We start from the raw sequence: 15,836 nt of genomic DNA, 5'->3' as shown, positions 1-15,836 counted from the left end.
GCCCCTGAGTTTTAGTAAACTTTTCCAACCATACTGAGGCTTCCATAGAGACTAAGGTGAAAGTCTGAGATTCTCTTCTGTATTCCTCAAGTGAACTCCTTATTCTTCAAGTGAAGAAGCAGAAAAAAATAGGAAAGTGGGCCTGCACTTTTGGGGATGAATGAAGGAGAAGTCAGCACTGCCTGGTGCGACGTGCAGAGCGGTGCAGAGCGACAGGTTACCGCATAACCATCACCAGTTATCCCACAGCTGCATCCTTCTCTATTTAAAGCAACTTAGGGAGAAGTTAAAGTAAGTCCATTTCATTGCTAAAGCAGGTTTTTAAAGTTTGCTTCAGATGCATTACATATCATTTTTTTCTAAGGACAGCTTTTCAATCCTGGTTCTCCAAAGAGGCTTAGCTTTGTGGGTTGCATTAAAATAAATGAGCACTCAGACCTTACAGAGCTGATGCTCTCAGTAGAGCTGGTGGGATAATTTTCTGTTGCATCTGTTTTCAGTGGCTGCTGATGCCCAACAAAAAACAGTATAAGAAAAGATACTTTCTCATTTTAAAACAAAAAGTAGGAAAATGTTGAGGAAAAGGATTTTCATTTTCCTCTAAATTTTTCAGGGGAAAATAAATAGTTTCCTGAATAGCTCCAGCTTTAAATAGTTCCTTTAACTGTCTTGGTTTGTCGAGTCAAGAATATAGCCAACAAGGATTCTTGGGTTCTTTTATTGTTATTTTTTAAGCAGGCACATGCTCACACAGATTAGCTATGGATAGAGGTATAGACGGAGAAACTCTGATGCATGCATAGATTTGGCAGATACAACTTTAGCCACTAAAGAGCTTAAAACTACAAAGCAGTTCTGTCAGCTATAGAAAGCCAAATGTATTTTTAAAAAAATATGATGTTTTAAGTGTACGAAAGCCAGCACACAGCTGGCCAAACCTTCAGAGGTGCAGTTTGGCTTTTAAAATGGTCGCGTTAGAGCCCCAAGCTGGGGGCCTTTGGGTGCTACCAAACTGTAGATATTAAGATCAGTTTCTGGGCCTGGGCACCAAGGTTTGTTACAACACTTATTTATTACCAGTCTCATATAACTCAGTCCTGGTAAACAATACAGGTTTTATTATGTGTAAGTAATAGGAGACCTTTGCTTTTTTTCCACTAACAAACATGCCATGGGTAATTATTCCTGTATTAAAACGACATGTGGACATATTTGCGACATGCAACAGTTCCATTTCTTTGAAGAGAAGTATTATTCTAAACAAAGTCAGCCACCATTTATTTTGAGGGGCTCTTGCGTCTCTGTGTTCGAAACCCTTTGCGGCTTTCCTTGTCTATTTGATAATCATTAACATGTTCCGTCGTTAACCTTCAAGAAGCTCTGCTTGAAACTTTATATGCAACTTTTCAAACATTTGTCTTGCATTGCAGACTGTGGTTTGCTGGGGCTGTTTTTATAATCACTGGTGGTAAAATCAGGAAGATGAAAAATGGGTGTGTATTGAAAAGAAGTGTATCCAGCATTCTAGGTCTTAAATTAGAGTGATGAGCATAAACACTGCAAACAGAGCTTTTTCGACTCAATTGCAATTATATTTGAAATTACCTACAATTACCAGTGACCATCTCAAAGCTAGAAATTAACTTTGTAGGCTCTCCTCCAGATGGATCAGCTGTTAAACGTGCCGTCTCGTGCAGCTGAATGGAGGGGAGGAAAAAGAGGGAAGAGTTGCCAGAATGGCAGCCATGCTCACTTGCAGCTGAAACTTGTGCTGTTTGCCTGTCATGGAAGTGCGTGCTTTCCCTTTCAATTAAACCCATACCACTTTTTGAGATGAAGTTTGGGAAATTGTGGCTTTGCTGACATTTGTCGGCTCTAACCTTGGAAGCCGGTGCAGAAACTGTGCAAGGTGGCAGTCAGCTGCTGGAGAGACCCCAGTCTTCCCAAATGGACAATACTCCATATCTCCTGTCTTGACTGCCGTGCAATTTGCAGAATCTCAAATGCAGAGGTGAATTAATGCAAGCAGGAAAAGGTCGCTGAATGCCCTTCCCTGACTCTCACATGGGTCCACGGTGCGTTCCCTTCTTGTGTGCAGCTCAGTAAGCTCTGCTGCTGGAAAGCAGGCTGTCCTTGTCTCCCTCCCCATGTCAAGTCCTGAGCAAAAGGTTACGCTTATGGCACATCTACTTACTGCCTGAGCAGCTAGAAAGTAGGATTTTCTAATTCCTGCTCTGCCTGATGAATTCCTGCTGTTCAACTGGTCTTCATAATTCATTTGACTTACTCTAAACCCATTCCTTACGCAGCCACTGTGGATAGAGACATTCAGACTCTTCTCCCTCTTCCTCCAGAATCCATTGGTGCACAAGGGTGTTGCCATGGCTCCATGACTGTCGTGGGCTTGCTGATTTTAGGCTGGTGGGGCAGAGGGAGGTATTTTGCTCAAAGCATCTCAGAAATGCTTGTGATTTCAGTTTCCAACATGACTCCGAGCTGGGGAATGAGAACGTGCCAGGAGTGTCAGTGACAGCTTTAGAAATGGATTGTTTGCATAAACTTGAAAACAGTACAAGCATAAATGTATTTCCTTTGTTTAACTTTTCACTCTTGTTTACTCGTCTCTGCTTCTAAAAGGCTTTGCAAGTAAACTCTGCAAATCTTTAAGTTCTGCAGCCATTACTGGGGGCTGGGCGTTGTGGGATCGCTCCTCGGGCCTGCTGTGAGCCACGGCGCTGGGTAGGCCTGTGGGGCTGGGATCCACAAACCATCCCAACCAGCCAGAGGATTCCACCTTGGATCAGTCCCAAAGCCTCATCTGCAGCCCTTGGGGTTTTGTTGACACCCCAAAGCCAGCATCCATCCCTTTGGTGCTGGTAGGGCTCGGTGAGCCTCAGCCGCTTCTAACCATGGCTTCTTGTTTTCTTTGCTAAGGAAAAATTGCCTAGAGTGCAAGGTTTGGAAGGAAATACCTCTTTTTTAGTCCCATGTTTTCCACCAATGAAGTGTAGATGAAGGCCTGGGCTGTGCATGTTGAGGGGGGAGAAAATCTTCAGCTGTGCAACAAATGAACATCCAGGCTGTGTTCTGTGGGAATTCTTCCCACTTTTATCTAGACTAGCACCTTGTTGAACCTATACATGTTCTTTCTGCACGCATGTAAATTTTGGGTGCTGGTACTGATGGATGACATCTAAAAGACTGCTAAAATCCCCAGCTTTCTCCTCACCTCCTGTGGCACCTGCACGGGTCTGTGGGGCTGCAGCTACAAAACCCAGGGCCTGGTAGGAGGGAAACAAATAGCAGGCAAGCCTCTGGCTTTGGGGCTCCCAATTAACTGGGAAAGGCCCTGTCTTCACCATCCCATGGCTGCACACACGGCTTGGCCTGGCACTTAGGGACGTGGCTTAGTGGGGATGGGGATGGACTTGATGATCTTAGGGTTTTTTTCCAACCTTAATGATTCTGTGCATGTATTTCCTGTGACTGCCACTCACCTGTGGGAGGAAAGCTTGAAAGCCAGTTTAGGCAGAAGTGTTAGGGCCCTGTGCGTGTCCTGTGTGGCTTTTAAAACCAGGGCAGAGGAGAAGCAGCTGTAGTTGTGCTCTGGAGCATAAAGAACGGTGTTTTATAACTGGTGACTCTTCCAGGACTTGCAGACAACCCCTGTGGGGTCTCTAAAAGTCAATGAAGAAAATTGTCAGAAGGCTCAGGTTCACTCTGCGGGAGTCCAGGCCTGCACGTGAGTGTTTGCAGGGGTTGTGCAGTTCTGGTGTGCTGAACACGACTTGCTGAAGGAAATAGACCTGCTATCGCAGCTAAGGCTCCACATGAGCATGCACAAGTGCCAGATTTTCTTGTTTTTCCAAAACATCAATGGACAAGTTAACTAAGCCCAAATCAGCAAAAAATACCAGGCAGCTGGACTTCTATTTAAATAAATAGGAGTAAAGCATCTAAACATTTGTGGACCTTGCCTATTCTGAAAACAGAGGCAGTAATCATGCTTTCTGCCAGCCTAGTTTATTTAGGCAAAAAAATGTGTGAGAATCAGAACATTTTTCTCAGTGTGTATGCATGGAGGCTGGCATGAAATTTGCCTCAGCCAAGTCCTTCAGGCGCTACCACATGTCTGATTTGTCACAGAGTTTTGTGCTTAATGAGAGAGTCTGCAGTATAACAACAGATTCATCTGCATTTTTTCATCATTTTTTTAATCCTGATATCCTAGGGGAAAAGAAAGATCTATGCAGTCATGCTCAGACGGTTCCAGTGAGTGCGTCCCTGCTTTTTGCCCCATCACTCTCCACCTATAAGCCAATTTCACTCTAATCTGAGAGAATCCAGTTAGATATTAGGAAAAATTTCTTCTCAGAAAGAGTGAACGGGTACTGGGACAGGCTGCCCAGGGAGGTGATGGAGTCAATGTCCCTGGAGGTGTCTGAGAACCATGGAGATGTGGTACTGGGGACCACAGTCAGTGGGAATGGTGGGAATGAGCTGGGGTTGGGCATGGTGATCTCAGAGGGCTTTTCCAACGTGAATGATTCTATGATAATCTCAAAAGTAATCAGCTTTAACAGGATTGATGCAAATATGCGGCCAAGCATTGGAAAGAGATCTAATTACTCCTCCTGGCACAGGGAAATCTAGACTCAACCCTTATTAGACATCGGGAGATGGAAAAGAAAAAGAAAAGCTGAGAAGGTGAGATCACCTCCCTTCAATGAAGGAGGTAACTTTGTGTGGATTCTCTGCTGTTTAACACAGTGCACAGTGAAGGATGACTTTCTTTCAATGGGAACACTCTCTCCCATGTTGATTCTCTGCTGTCTTACACAGGGCAAGCTCACATCGCAGGCGGGATACAGTAAGCAGCCTGCCATCCACAAAGCATCAGTGTAAAGGGACCCAGGCTTCCTGAGGCCCAGAGCTCACACAGCTGCTCCTTCTCTTATGTGTGTGCTGCGCTGAAGAGAGGCAATTTGCAGACTGAGGGTGAGCCTGGGGATCTCCAGGCACTGCAAGGCAGGCAGTCCTCTCGTGTAAGTGTCCCCAGCAAGGTCAGACTAATGACAAGTCTGTGGGACGACTCATGCCAGTAGGCACCCACCACTGTGCAAACTCTTGTCTTCAGGAAATGAATACTCCTACCTGCCTCATGTCCTATTTGCAGAGCTGTGACTACTCACTATTGCTCAGTCTTGCAGGAAATCATTATCTGCTGGCAACATTTTACTTCTCTGAAATTGTCTCTTACAACAAAATGCGCCCTGCAGTCTTCTCACTAACACGGGTTTCAGTTGATGTCATTGCCTTTCCCTTTTCTTTCAAAGATTGCAGAGTTACCAGTAGTGCCTGTTCGGAACAAAGCCCTTGGAGCAAAATATTAACCCAACTCATATACTCAGGAAGATGTTTGCATTTCCACTAGCCTACGGACAGCGGGGAGGATTTTACACATCTGTAATGCATGTGGTCGCCCTGGATCTTTTCCTCAACTCCCAGCCCAAATAGCTGGGGTGGGCTGGATGCTAAGCAGCGTTCAGACTGTGGTGAGCCTCTAACTCTTCTCACTCCCCTAGGCTGCTGCCTTCTCTGCTAGATGACAGCTCCAAAAGACAAAGCTTTGGCTAAGCTTGGATTGTGCACAGGAAGGTAGGAAGTCCAGTTGCTATCAGAAGACTCAGTTGCTATCAGTGCTCAAGAAGGGCAATTAATGTGAAACTATTTTTCTTGAGCTGCCTGGTAGGCCCCCATTTCATCTTTGTTCCGGAAAGCACTTAAGCATGTGCTTAAAATTAAGTGTGCTGCTGACTGGAGGCCTTGGACAATAAATATGCTACTGGAAAAATATCTGGACCATACATTTGTCTGCCTAAAAGCCCTGTTATTTCTTCTTCATTTCTGATGTAAATCACGTCTTTCAAAAGCCACAGTTGTGGTAAATGTCTGATTTTGATAGGCGTTGCGTATTGCAGCTATTGCTGATTTTAAATAAACTTGTAGATTCTCAGTACATCTGCAGACGAGACGTAGCTTGGCTCCTTTCAGTGGTTTAGTGCTTTTTTTTTTTTTTTTTTTGGATAAATTTCTCTTTGAACTACCCATCTGCAGGCTTTTTCTTTTTACTGTCTGTGTGGCCATCCTGCAATTACCTGTGGGTTTATGATCCTTCTCAAGAGAACAAGTTGGTTGGATAGTTTGACGAGAAAGAAAGATGGGGGTGATAAAATGTGGCAGAGTATGATATCAGTTACAAGTGCTAAAGGAGTGTCCCTCCAGATTTACACCACCGCAGCTTTACTATGGATCCTGCTCCACGATTTGCTGTAAGTGGCCGTTTCAGTATTTTTGGAGTTTGGTCTGTTGAATAAAATTGCACTCTCAAGGACAAAGTGCCTTCGTAACTGCAGTGAAGAGAGACAGCCACCTGCATCTCATTGGCAAAGTAAATGGAAGGTAAATCTGTGGGAGTGTGAGGAAGAAACCAAAATGCGTTTTGAAAGGGCTTATGGCTAACAGTCTATTTCCTTAACCCCTGGTTCGGTGCTGGGCAGCAGTAAACAAGGAAGGACCCAAAGTTGCCTCTGAAATTGAAGTGATCGTATCAAGAAAGCCTTCAGGTCTCCAAAGCAAGGAACCTGCTTGCAACACTCAGGAGGACTGGGGAAGTTCAGGTGAGTCGTCATGACCTCTTGAAAAACCTGATTTCTATAAGATGGAAGGCAAAGAGATCTCAATGTCATCATTTTCATGTGAGATGCTTGTTCATAAACACCATCTCTGATTATTCCTGTGCAAGGTCTAACATTCAGTTCTGTGAAAACACTTGAAAATAAAGAAGAGAGACATTTAGGAGCTGAGGTGAGCACACACTGGTCAGCGTGAATCATTGGCGCTGCCAAATCTGAAGCCAATGGAGAACTCGGTCTTAGATCAGCTATTCTCAATAGTAAGTAGTGCAAGAGCACTATCAGTCTATATTTGTGTTTAGTATGTAATTACCATTGGCCCTGCATGCACATAATTAACAGTTTGACATTACATCCTGCTGGATTGACATCTGTAGAATTCAGAAAGGGCTCAGGATCTCCAAAGAGCGTTTTTGTTTCAGGTCAGACGTGATCCGATCGTCTAAATTAAAGACATGTCAAACCACATGAAAAGTTCAGGACAGAAGGTAACCACACAGGACGTGGCATGCGAGCCAGGTAATCACAGCAGTGGAAGGAACGGCCACACCAGTGAGTCCTCCTTCTCTGCAGGCTTTGGAAAAAAAATGCTCCTTTTTTTGTTTTTAATAGGAAATAAAAATTAGTAAATGCAACTCCTGGCTGCAAGGAAGCACAAATAAAGCAAAACAGATGTTCATTAGCTGATCACTTGCAATTTTTTCCCCCTCTTGTTCTTCATGGAGGAAAAGAAAATCGAGCATGCGGGAACTCGCCCGTTGAGAAAACATTTGGATCTTCAGTCATTTATCTGTTTCACCTCTGACTCGGTTCAGGCCTCCATTAAAAGGCAGGCGGGGTGCTATCAGAAAGAAAGGTCAGTGGGGATCACTTCAGATGCTTTTCAGCTGGGGTAACCCTGGAGGCTATCCTTGCTTTTGTGGGCACAGGGAGTCGGTTAAAAACAAAACAGAAAACCAAACAAAAATCCAGCGAGAGCAGCGGAGCTTTGAACTACATCACTTGTGTTTGTCTTATTCCTAAATTACAGTGTCATTTTAGTACAGTGCTCGTTATAATCACATATGTGCATCAGGAAGTGTGTTTATTACAGCGATACCAATGAATCCCAACTGGCAAGCTGCTTATTTCCCAGTGTTATCAAAGGAAAGTAACGTAACCTTCCTTCCCTTTGGATCAATATATCATTTTCTTTTTCTCCCTGTTTAAGACAAGACAAAAATACGTGCAACTCTGTACCTCAGCCAGTGGATTTTATCATTAACAAAATGCTAGTACATAAAGTCAGCGATGTGTATAAGCGCCAAGCTGTATATCTCCTTTGTAACAGTGCTATTACATTAGGTGAAATTAAGGAAACTCAGCCAGCACCTCTTTCATTAGTGATACTTGCTTCATACTTTAACAGCATTAATTTAACAGTGTTAATTTTAGTACACAGTGGCATACTGGTTCCTAGAAACCTGGCGTTGCACAGTAGGTTGAGCAGGTATAGGTTCCTGCCTACCAGACTTTACCAAAGCCATCTCTGTCTTCTCTTAGTGTGGTACAAAAACTGGCTCACTAGGAGATGGTTTACTTGGGAGTGTTGGTCTGGGATAGTCCAAATGGTCTTTGTAAGGGTCAGGCTTGGTTTGGGTTTTATTTTCCTTTCATGCAGGTAGCACCAAGCCTAGTGATCATTCTGGAAATGAGCTCCCCAGGCCAGCTAGCAGGAGGTTGCCTACATGGGGGAGTTTCCATTGAGGCTGATGGATCTGCCATTCCTGAGGAAAGCAGACGTCAGGAGAAGTCACAGTCAGAAGGAACAAGGTGGCAGCCTGAGTAAGCTGTGTGAGCCCAGGGAGAAGTTATGCCAAACCAGGGTTAGATTTCTGGGCTTTCAAGGCAAGAGGCAATGGGATTTACCTATCTGGAGACCAGTAAATCGTTTGATGGTGTGGTTTTTGCCCAATTATTACATAAATTAAAGATTCAAACAAGTACTGCAAGGCACTTTGAAGGACTGTCTGAGCGACAAGGAGTAGCATAAAAAGGAAAATATCTGGCTGGGTATATGAGCACAGTTCTTGAAGGATTCATCTTGGGGACGGATCTTATTTAATATCTTCATGAATGACCTTGGCACAAAACACAGCATGTTGCTGAAGCCTGCTGATGACACAAAGTTGGGAGGCGTGCCATACGGAAAGAACTGGATGACCTTGAAGACTGAAGTAATAGAAACGAGACGAAATCCAGTAGTGCAAAATGCAAAGTCATGAGTTTAGGGAGTAGTAAGAATTTCCACTATAAACCGGAGGCTCATCAGCTGTAAATGACAAAGGAGAAGAAACACATGTGTGGATCGCTCAGTCACAGGATGAGGCTCTGGGAAAGGTATGTACAACTTCAAATATAGGCTGGGACGTATTTCTTCCTGTAGAAGGTAGGTGTGCTGTTTTCCAGAAACAGGCAAAGCCTCATTTGGCAACCTGTGGACAATTCAGTTCTGCTTTGAGTTTGGCTCATGTGGAAAAGGATGGTGAAGATGCTGGGAGAATGGAGAGCTTGTCCTTTGAGCAAAGAATAAAAGAGCTAAGTTCTTAAAGAAATAAAAGCTGAGGAAAAGGTTGATGGCTGTACATCTACGCATCAGAGAAAAAAAAACAACACCCAAACAAGCTATTTAAGTTAAAGGACACAAGGCTAACTGGGTACAAATCAGCTATAAATACACTTTGCTGAAATCAGAAGGTGGTTTGTGACTATGCAGAGCAACGAGGCTCTAAAACAGCCTCCTAGCAGGAGCTGGGGACAAATAACTCCTTGTTATAAGGACAAACTTGGCATGTTTGTGGGAAAGGACTGTAACACCACGGCTTTGGAGGTTGTGTCCTGGGAAGTGCTGAGCCTTGAATATCTTGGCTTTTAGTGGGATTTAGACCAGGAGTTGTATCAGAAGTCTTTTTAGGGCTAGGAATTACTCTATCTGGACAGGACCTTGTTTTCAAGGGGCTAAAGCTCATGATATCTGATAGGGGCAGTAAGCTGGTCAGGTCTCAGAGTGCTTTAGTATGTATTCAGGTTTATATAGTTAGAGGTTGGTGGGAATCAGATTTTTTATGTTTGGACACCCTTAGTGTGTCTGCCATTAATCTGGTTCTGTTAATGAGGGCTGCACTCTGCCCTGTGGTTTCTGTGTGTTGATTCTGAGTGTAGTGTGTATCTTCTGGGTGTCTGCGTTGGTATATGTTCCTGGGCGTCTACATGACCGGATTAATACTCCTAGGTTAATGCAAATGCAAACAGAGGCCACAAAGGAAGGCCTGGCTAAAAACCACGTATTGCTCAGCATATAACTGGTTATCACTGCAGTCGTCAGATAAATAGAAAATGTCATATATTAACTCAGTAGTGGTCAGGGAGTGCACTTGTTAATCTTGTCACTGGTGGCTAAAAACTGGAGTAGTAGTAACAGATAAACATCAGTATTGTTATTTTCAGCTGCTAGGCAAAAACAACTCCTTGTCTTTGCTGTATCCCGTGTATCACAGAATAGTAGGGGTTGGAAGGGACAACTGGAGATGCCCCAGGCCAACCCCCTGCTAAAGCAGGCTCCCGGCAGGAGGCTGCACAGAAAGCATCCAGGTGGGTCTGTGTATCTCCAGAGAAGGAGACTCCACCACCTCTGTCCCCATCGGGAGGTTGGGCTCCCTGGATCAAAGCCAGCCTATTCTACCTTGCACAAAGCGACTCCTGAAAGCCCTGTCTTCCCATCAGCCCATCCCTTGACTTGTGAACTATCGGCTTCTCAGAGCTGTTCAGGCTGTATGCTGTTTTCTGGTACCTTGCAGTTTGCTGCAACATTGTCAGAAGGAGTTTGTGTGAATTTTGTTCCCATATTTCACTTCTCACGTCCTCCACTGCGAGCATTTCTGTAGCATAGCCCAGCATATCTAGCCACTTCTCATAGCCCTAGAGAATGCGTGTCAGTTTAACACTCAAGTCTCTCTTCTTTGCTTTGGTAGCCAAAGTGCTGAGCACCACAAACAGATCTGAAGGGATGGTTGATGCAAAGAGCAAATTTCACATAATGTGAAGGAAGGAAAGAACCAAAGAAAAATCTGCCCATGGAGGTGATGAACTCACCATCCCTGGAGGTGTCCCAGGGCCATGGAGATGTGGCACTGAGGGACGCGGGCAGTGGGCATGGTGGGGTGGTTCAGTCATCTGGCGTTGCCTTCCTTGCAAGTAAGGGAGCCCAGCGTGCCCAGCCAAATCTATCTGGGAGCAGAAAGTGAATGTTTTTCAACCCTTCCCTTACAGTTTCTCCCGAGTGAAGGACCTACCAGAAGCCTCTCTTGGAAACGTTAAAGAGACGCTAATTAAAAGAATACAGTATGTCCCTGATGAGGGACTGTTGACAAAGACCTGACTCCACGAGTCATTGGAGCAGCTCCTTACCAAGATGCAAGATGTAACAGATCTGATCTGGAAATCACCTTAATTGCTGAAAGACCACCACTTCCCTCCAAGAGACACAACAGTGAGTCTCCATTTCCTCAGGTTAAGGGGGTGGGACAAGGGAGGCTTTTGCTGTGCTAAAGAGACCGGGGTTTACGGGGCTGCTGCAGCAGAGAGGGGCAGTGTATCCACTGCTCTCTTTGCCCAGGGCGTGTTGGCATGTTTTCGTACAGGTTTTGATTGCACCCTTCATTAAAAGAGTCATTCCACCCTCCAAATTAGGTGGAATTCAGCACTGAAAGAATCCAGCCTGAGTCCCAGTTTATTTCTCCATAAAACATCTGTATTGTTCTTCCAGGATGGCTCTGCCAAATGAGTCCTCAATAAACCCAAAACCTGGCAATAGACAAAACGCTCCAAAGCGCCTTTTTAATATGGAAAAGTATCCTGCAGTGTCGCAATGTTCCAGTGGAGACCACCCCCTACCCCTGAGAAATGCAGAATAGCACCAGGCCCACAGTGTGCCTGGGGTCGAGCAGCAGAGCTGGGCCTTATGCTGGTTTACTCCATCCAGAGGATCTGCCCTATACTTTCTTGTTTCTCTTTTTTTCATATTCTTTTCTTAAAGATCCTTAACATCTTTTTCCTTTTTATTTTTTTTCCTGTGGGTAGAGGCTTTGCAAGTTGCTTCTTTTATTGTTAGCTCATTTGGCAGGAGCAGCCGAGCAACAAAAGTGTTTTATTTGGAAATAGTTGAGGGGGAAGTCGGCAATGTCCGAGCTGCACGCTGATGGCGTGAGCTCTGGGAGGTTTTCACCTCTGCTTCTAGGCTGCACCAGGCTGGGATTATCTCATTTGATTTCATTGGATCTGTGCGCAGCTACAAAGTGGGGGAAATGAAAGGTTGGTGAAGCTTGCCTTTGTGTCACAGTAGAAGCTTTTAGTTATTGGAGTGCTAAGTGCTCTCTCTCCCTTCCCTCTCTGTGGACTGAATATCAGGCAAAATTCTACTTAGCTGATTTGAATCAATGAGTGGAATGTGACTTACACAGCTTATTTTCCATCACAGAGGTGATCCTAAGAGGCACGGGGCAGATGCCTGTATTAGCTACAGGGGAAAGATGTAGTGTGTGCACAGCACTGATGGCTGAATCTCCTCCCTTTGTGCATCACACTCGCAAATGCTCACTCTTTTATGGCCAGCAAAAATACATGCTATCATTTTCATCTGCAGCGTTGACTATGCCTGTTGACTTCTTTCCAAATCCATAAGACCCCTTCACAAAGGCTCCAATCGGCAGAGATTAAAGGCTCCACACAGCAAAGACTCAAAATAAACCAGGAACAGTGCACACTAACGCTGGCACATCTTTTCCCTTTTTCTTTTTTTCCCTTTCTTTGAGAACCGGTCAGTGTTGTGCCGAGGTCTTTCTGTCCTGAAGTCCATCTGTCCTGCTGTGTTAGGTGAGGCCCAACCAAAATAGCTCAGGGCCAGATTTCTAAGAATTCGGCGCCTCCTGATGAGGGCCAAGTCAGGAAATGAAGAGTGATCTTTATGTGGCATGGGGAGCATCAGCGTGTCTGTGTTCCCAAGGGTGTTTGATGGTTCACCCGAGGCCAAGGAGGCCCTCAGTATCGGCATCAAAATCAGAGGCACTACGGCCTGGGAGCAGGTTTTCATAGAATCATAGAATCACATAATGGCCTGGGTTGCAAAGGAGCACAGTGCTCATCCCGTTCCAACCCCCTGCTATGTGCAGGGTCGCCAACCAGCAGCCCAGGCTGCCCAGAGCCACATCCAGCCTGGCCTTGAATGCCTGCAGGGATGGGGCATCCACAGCCTCCTTGGGCAACCTGTTCAGTGCGTCACCACCCTCTGGGGGAAAAACCTCCTCATCTCCAACCTAAACCTCCCCTGTCTCAGTCTAAAACCATTCCCCCTTGTCCTATCACTGTCCACCCTCACAAACAGCCGTTCCCCCTCCTGTTTATACACTCCCTTCAAGTACTGGAAGGCCACAATGAGGTCTCCCCAGAGCCTTCTCCGAGCTAAACAAGCCCAGTTTCCTCCTTTCCTCATAGGAGAGGTGCTCCAGCCCTCTGACCATCTTAGTGGCCCTCCTCAGGACCTGCTCCAAGAGCTCCATGTCTTTCTTGTGTTCATGGAATTGTTTGAGTTGGAAAGGTCCCTCAAAAGTCATCTAGTCCAAGAGTCCATCTAGTTTTCAGCCCCTCATTTTCCTCCTGGCGAGGTGTGATGAGACTGTCAGAGCTCGGTGCAGACAACATCTTGCAGCATCTCCTTGGGATATGGAGCACCAGTGTGCTGGGCTCTGAAGAAACCAACCCTGGCCCCAATAGCTTCTCCGGGGCTTGGGGCATGGAGCACTGTTGCACCTTCAAAGCTTCCCCAGCCACCACCTAAAAATAGTTTCCTACTTCACTGGGGACTCAGTAGAGTTAATTAATCGATGCTTCTAAGTCAACATGATGACAGAAAGAGCTGTTTACCAGATAAATATTACTAGCACCCCGTGGTCGTTTGCAATTCAAATGTACTATTTCCTGCAGGGAATGACTCGTATCATTGCTATGTGTCATTGAGCTGATTAGAGGGCTGTCGAGTGCTTTCCACCACTAAAAAAAACAGACTTGACACCAGACAAAGCACTTTCCCAATTAGTTGTTGGGTTCTCCGCAGCCAGTCCCCAGATCACAAGTCAGGCCTCCAGAATGCCAAGAGTCTTTTAAAAATCATGGGATGGTTTTATTCTGCAAATGCTACTTTTAGCCCTTAGCATGTGTTCAGGCCACCTCCTGAGGCTTTTTTTTTTTTCTTTAGGACCATAAGGACCACAGATTTTTTTCTTAAAGTGATATTGCCGGATAGAGCAGCACATCAGGAGCTTGGGTTTTGCATAACACCAGGGAAGATTCACAGGAAAATCACAGGAGTTGGCAACAGAGAGCTTTTCCTTCGGAACGGGCTGGCACGGCTCGACGCACAGATGTTCCAAAGAGCAGCTCCTTCACTGGTGCAACTCCAGCTTCACCGGTGCCAGGGGATGGATGCGAGTTGAGAGCTGCTGTGGATCTGCCACCCTCAGGTTTTAAGGAGCATGGAGGAGCACTGAGCTGGTTTGGTGCCTCACTAGAGACATGTGCCAGCTAGTGAGCACCTTCCCTGGGAGCCGCCCTCTGTGTGATGGGCAAAAGGGAAGCTGAACGCCTTCCTCCCTGCTCTTCATCACTTTGGGGGTGCTGGTGCACAATGGAAAGCCCCAGGACTTTTGTTCAGTGCAACCATCCAAGGAAGGAGGGAAAGATTTCAGCATGGAAAACTTGTGCCTTTCCACCAGCTTTTGCATCCGAACCAGCACAGCTTGTGTCTGCTCTACTGAGTCAGGCTCTCAGGGCACCTGGAAAGGAAAACTGGCTTTGGAGACAAAGGTCCCGCCTTGCTTTTAGGAGGGGACACTGGGAGCCTGGGGCTCCCTCTATTTTGGGGACAGGGTGGCTACTGTGCTACAAAGACTGCCTTCTGCATCTCCCCTGCTGAAATCTCACATCACAGTGCTTCCCGGGGTCAGCCTGACAGCATCCATCCCATCGGCGCACAGAAAGTGCGGCTTTTGGAGAGGGGAACATAATTTTAAAGTTGGCCTGAGAAACCTCCATCTAGTTTTCAGGGTTCCAGAATGTTGTTTTATTAGGATTACAGTCTTGTTCTTCTTAGGTTTCAGCAGGCGTTTATGACTGTTACAACAGGAATGAAAAGCTGGGGCTGGAATCGGCATTGCTTTCTCCTGCCAGGCGCAGGGTTCACGGTAGAGGCCAGACATATGTCTTTCTCCCACAGATGCTACTTTTTTTCTGGATGAGGAGGTGAGCTCCAGCCTCTCCCTGGAAGAGAGGGCTGGCAGCAGCGCTGAGCTGAGATGTGGGGTCTGCACAGGGGCCCATTGGCTGAAGGTAATTGCTGTGTCGGTTCATGTTGTTCTCCTCTGTCCTTTGCAAAAAGGAGAGACCAAGTCCCACGGGCTTGTCTGTGTCTGTCACTGGAGGCTTGTGTTGCTCCTGTCTCCTTTCTCTCATGCCCCATGGACATCTTTCTAGGTTGGCAGAGGGGCTCGGTGAAGGAGAAGTAGTCTGCGCCTACAGACTTCCCTCCCCTTTTTGTCTTGTTTTCCTTTCCTTTCTTTTCTTTCTTTTTTTTTTTTTTCCAGCATGCATTATTCCAGACCTGATATAATTCACCTATCTGTATTTGTCCCCATGCAAGTCAAAACTCCTCCTTGAGGGCACCTGAACTGGAGTCACATTCCCCACCTTTGCAGAGCCCATGTTGTCTGCCTCTGGGAGGCAGTGGCAGGAAGGTAAGGCCCCAGGCTGTCCTTCTAGGTCGTGGTGGCTGTGCTTGTTTGGAGAGCTCAACCCCTTTCATGTTCCCCAAAGAAGGAGGAGTTCAGCCTACCCAAACCATCCTGCACGGGGTGAAGAACTCAGCCCTCCTCTAGGGCGATCCCTGGCTATGGGACAGTTGGACCCTCTGCGCAGTAATAATTAGCAGACAAATCCTGCTGACTCGGGAAACTCATCTAAGGGTTTGTTTGTGTGTTTGTTGTTTTTATGAGAAGGTCCATATGCCTTTCAGATTTTGTTATTTTCAGAGTTGATGATCTGAGGAACAGAATG

General features: G+C 45.9%; 1 long non-coding RNA gene across 17 annotated transcripts in view; it reads left to right on the top strand.

Moving 5' to 3' along the window:
- The window catches only part of LOC101751884, a 144,685-nt gene that overhangs the window by 110,894 nt on the left and 17,955 nt on the right, over nt 1–15,836 (top strand). For 11 of the 17 annotated variants that reach the window (XR_006939384.1, XR_006939392.1, XR_006939391.1 and 8 more), the window contains 2 exons: nt 11,004–11,223; nt 15,001–15,113. This is a non-coding gene — a long non-coding RNA (uncharacterized LOC101751884). Of the gene's footprint in view, nt 1–11,003; nt 11,224–13,983; nt 15,114–15,836 lie in introns of all 17 variants that reach the window. The other 6 variants (XR_006939394.1, XR_006939393.1, XR_006939385.1 and 3 more) reach the window with 2 other exon arrangements.

Source organism: Gallus gallus, chromosome 5 (assembly GCF_016699485.2).
Source record: "Gallus gallus isolate bGalGal1 chromosome 5, bGalGal1.mat.broiler.GRCg7b, whole genome shotgun sequence".
NCBI classification, from domain to species: domain Eukaryota; kingdom Metazoa; phylum Chordata; class Aves; order Galliformes; family Phasianidae; genus Gallus; species Gallus gallus.
The sequence above is the reverse complement of the archived record's forward strand: the minus strand, read 5'-3'. Positions and strand labels throughout refer to the sequence as shown.